This window comes from Eschrichtius robustus, chromosome 20 (genome assembly GCF_028021215.1).
Source record: "Eschrichtius robustus isolate mEscRob2 chromosome 20, mEscRob2.pri, whole genome shotgun sequence".
Taxonomy (NCBI): domain Eukaryota; kingdom Metazoa; phylum Chordata; class Mammalia; order Artiodactyla; family Eschrichtiidae; genus Eschrichtius; species Eschrichtius robustus.
This window is the reverse complement of record NC_090843.1, coordinates 54,801,097-54,805,804: the sequence shown is the minus strand read 5'-3', so window position 1 is coordinate 54,805,804 and position 4,708 is coordinate 54,801,097.

Below are 4,708 nucleotides of genomic sequence, written 5' to 3'. Positions count from 1 at the left end.
GGGACCACACAGGGTGCTCTCAATCCTGTGGGCCTTAGGAAAGCCCACTGTCTCCAGTGGAGGGTGTGTAGGGGCCACCAGTGATGCCTCAGCAGCCTGGCCCTACCAGCACCCTCCTCGCAGGCCCTTTCCTAGACCACATGGAACAAGCTGCAGGAGGCATTGCTGGATGCACTGGTAGAGATAGTCACGCAACCCTCACTGTCCCCAGCTGGCTCTCCTAACACAAAAAGATATTGCTTTCCGGTGTTTACTGACTTTATCAAACATGGCGAATGAGAAATCGCCACGTGCATGTATGCGATGCCCCAGTTTCCTTTGATTTTATATTCCTGGGAGTGAAAGGCAGCGAAGCCCAGGGAAACACCTTTTACAACAAAACACTTCTTTGAGATAAAATGCCGAAGCCCTTGTCTATTTTGTGCTTAATATCTCCCCTGTCCAGAGTGGTCTGGGGGTGACGATGGTTGCTCCTCCGAGAAGGCGGGGGAACCTGGCCGCATTCCCAGCTCTGCCAGAATCAGGTGTTTCCGGAGTGACTCCCTCCTTCTGTGTGATCCATCACAGTTCCAAAAATATTAGCTCTATCGCTGTTCAAATAAAAGTACAGAACCATGTCCCAAAACCACGTGGCAAGAATTTTTTAATGATCTTCCCTCTGTAGTGGCCATAGTCCTGCTCGCCTGCAGTGGTACCTCCTTCCACCTCTACTCATCCTGCCATCCATCAGATAAGTACATAAATAAATACATATGTCATATCAAATGTGAACTCCATGGCAATCATTGAGCCGGCGTAGCTCATTGGCTCCATGTGGTCTGTGTGTGCACATGTGTGTGCGTGTGCGTGTGTGTACTACCTTGTATGGCTAGGAGCCTCTGGTCATGCTTTAGTTGTTACCCGTGGGTGAGGGCACTCCTGCATGCATACACCTACCATAGTTAGCAAACTGTGGGCCAGGGACCAAATCTGGCCTGCCACCTGTTTTGGTTAACAAACTTTTATTAGAACACAAGGCAACCATTCACTTCTGTACCGTCTCTGGCAGCTTTCATGCTACAACACAGAGCTGAGCAGTTGCGAGAGACTGAATAGCTTGCAAAGCCTAAAGTATTTCCTTTCTGGCCCTTTATGGAAAAGTTTGGGGATCCCTGCTTTATGGACGAGAATGTAAGAAAGAATGATCTAGAAAAGCCCTCTGTCGCAAACACTGGCGGGTTTTGTTATGTCTGTGGAGTGTGGAGTGAGCTGCCCAGTCGTGAAATTGTTGGATGTTGATTCTCAAGATGAAGGATGACATTAGCTGCGGCCGGGCTTCAGCCCTTTTGTGAGAGGTCTATCCGGAGGGAACACTGGGACCCCCTCCTCCAAGTTCTCCAGCAGCACATCTACCTCCACACACAAACCCAACAGAGGAGCCTGAGTCTGGTTGATGAAGCGGCTGGGCGTGTAGTGAGCCATGGCCAGACCACGGCAAATGAGCATAGCAGAAGAACACTGACGGCTAGAACGCAGGGAGTGTTTATGCGAAGTGCTCCATGTTCATTATCCTTTAAGCCTCCTAATAGCCCATGAAGAGCTATTATTAGCTCCATTTTATAGATGAGAAAACTGAGACTGGGACAGTTAGTAAGTTTACACAGAAAGTAAACAGCAAAGCCTGGGTCTGACCCCAGGCAAATCTGACTCCAAAGCCCGAACTTGACTGTGGTGCCAGGCTGCATGGCAGAGAACGGGCTGGGGCATGCCAGCCTAGCCCAGGGTTGGAAGGGAGATGTGCGGGCTTCTGCTTCCTGTTTGGGTTTGGGACTCCTTGTTTTACCCGTAGGCCTTCCTCAGACAATGTGCAGACATTAGATATTTTCAAATTTCTGCAAATTGGATCAAACCTCCAAACTCAGCGCTGGAAGGAACCTTATGGGTGTTCTTTTGTAAAATGAATGATTACAACCTTTGTATAAACCTGGGTTGTTTAAAGGAGGACACACCTGCAACTAGCTTGGTCTTTTTTATCTGTTGCTGTCTCTTGATCTCTCTCCGTTCCCATGTCCTCCACTCTCCATCACTCGGAGGCAGCATGAGTCACCACCCAGAATCCCTGATGGGCGGGCTGCTCAGCTCTGCTAAACCAGGGACATCTGTGGCCACTGGGATGCAGACGGACCCGCTGCTGACCATTGGGTGGGTCTGCTCAGGCCTGAGGCTGCTGATGGAACTCTGCCTGGCTCCTGGTCCCCCCTCCTTCCTCACTGCACCAAGTGGGGCATTTTCTAGAGCAGGTCAAGGGGTCGGCCCCTCCCTGGCTGCACCCCCTCCCCTGAGACCCCTCCTCTCCCTTCTCCCTCCTGGAGGAGGGGGTACCTGTGGGCCTGCAGCCTGGGCCTGATGTCTGCAGGGCTTGGGAGGTGTGTGTGTGTGTGGGGGGGGGGTCTTCTCAGCACTTGCCTGGTGTGTCCTCCTAAGGGGTCAGGGCTGACTCAGTGGCCTGGGGCCACTCAGTTGGCTGCAGCCGGACTTGAGTTTAGACGTTGCCCAAGCTCGTCACCACACCTTGAACACGCCTGTGTCTCTTGCCTCTGAGTGCCTGCTCCGTGGCTCTCCCTGTGTAGACTGTCCTCCCTCCTCCCAAGTCCAACCCAGATGCTCTTCTCTGAATCCCTCCCCCACCTCCCATTAGAAGCACTTCCTCCTCCTGGGTGGCTTGAGTCCTCTTTGTCCTTGTAGCCTGTCCGGTGGGGTGTCAGTTCCTGTACGAGCCTGGCTGCCGCGTGGCTCACAGCTCCTTGAGGGTAGAGACCACCTTCCCCAGTTCGGAACCCCACGCTGGCCCCTGGCTTCCCTGCCTGGCCTCCCACTGTAGGCTCTCATGATGTGTTGGATTAAATAGGATTGAATGCAGACCAGCCCCTGCTCCACACACAGCAGAGGGGGCTCCCTTTTCTCCTTGCTGGGCACACTCTGTACCTTTGGGTGGGAGTCAGAGGCCTTTTTAGCCAGCCTGGCTATTGAGAAAATGTGCTAACACAAGGCAAAATGCAGATGCTGAGATTGGGCAACTGCCTCACCCTTAGGGCTCAGAGGCAGTCAGCCCGAAGCAAGCAGGGAGGGGCGAGGGCCTGAGTCAGGAGGGCCAATTAATGAAGCAATAGAGGGCGGACTGCGTTTGGTCCAACATCGGGCTTTAATGGAGTGTCAGGCAGTAATGAGATTGGGATGTGCGCTTAGGAACTTTGGGGCTCCTTTGACTTAAACTGCAAAAGCAGCCCCCTACTTCACCCACACCTGAAGCCTGTTGGCCCCGGAGCCTGGTTTTCTTCCCCTTACTGGCCACAGGTCCTGCTGTCCCATGGCCAGATGGCTGACCCACTTTCTGCCTCTGCCCAGGCCTGGCAGCTTGTGACAAGAGATCAAGGGACCTTGCCCCCTTGGTAGCCAAGGACGTCCCTGCCACAGCAGTCACCGGTGCCGCCCCTGTCAGCGGAGACTTCCTGCTCCATCCCAGTCCTGCCTTGCCTGTGGGAACAGGTGTGTAATTCCTGAGTGACTCTTGGAGAGCGGCAGGGCCGCCCCATCCTTGCTCCACCCCCCCTCCCAGCTGTGGCCTGGGCCGGGTGGGAAGGCTCAGAGTCTCCCCTGATGCTCTGGCCTTGGAAGCAGGTGGCCTGGCAGTTGCTGGGAGAATGAATGCAGGACAAAAACAATAATAGTTAATAGCTGTCACTGTTTATGGAGTCCTTTCTGTGCTCTGGGCCTTGTTCTCGCCTTTTCTACATGTTCTCTCATTTAAGCCCCGTGGTAGCTCCGCAAGGTGGGTTTATTTTGCACATTTCACAATGAGGAACCTGAGTCTCAGGAGAAATGACTTGCCCAAGGTCATACAGTCTAGAGGTGAGGCCGTCTGCCACCCAGGTCTGCGGTGCATAATTTCTGGTGGGAAGCATTGAATGGGGACTTCCTCTGTCTCTGAGCGGACTTGATCCCAGACTTTGAAGGACGGAAAACAAGTCTTGGGGGTGGCCATTGTGAGGTCAACCAGGCCAGCCCTTGGCTGTGGCCTTGCCTCCCAGGGGTCGGGGCTGAGCACTCGACAGTTCATTTGGCCCTCCTACCAGCAGGATCTCTGACTTCTCACAGCATCCTTGGGAAGTAGTTATTATGAGGCCCATGATGGGAAGCATCAAATACAGGAGAGGGAAGAGTTGGGACCAAAACTTCAGCCTCAGCACCTGCTGCCTCCCCTGCCTTCTCCTGGGCTGGGGTGAGGCTGCCCTGTGGGTGTGGGGCTGACTCAGGCAGGGCACGTGGTGGGTGGGCGGGCGTTGCAGCTGTGGCTGGTGGGCGTGGCCTGCCTGGCATCAAGGGCAGGTGACCCAGCAAGTTCTGCCTCTGACGCCTCATTCCAGCTATTCCTCTGCCTCTGATGAGAGCCTCTCACCACCTCAGCTATAATCCTACTGGGGGGCCTTGGGCCCCGGACATGCAGTGATCTGAGAACAAGGGCAGCCACTGTCACCTGGACCTCACCAGGTGAGTCTTGCTGAACAGGTAGCCAGTGCCCTCCAAGGCCCCAGGGTGTCCAGAGCGAGGACCTCAGGTGTCCCTCTGCCAGTTGGCCTCAGGGGAGGGCTGGGAGGGAGCTTGGGTCTCTAGCAGGGGAAACAAAGCTGAACATGAGCTCTTGGCCACAGGGAATGTGTGAGAGCACAGG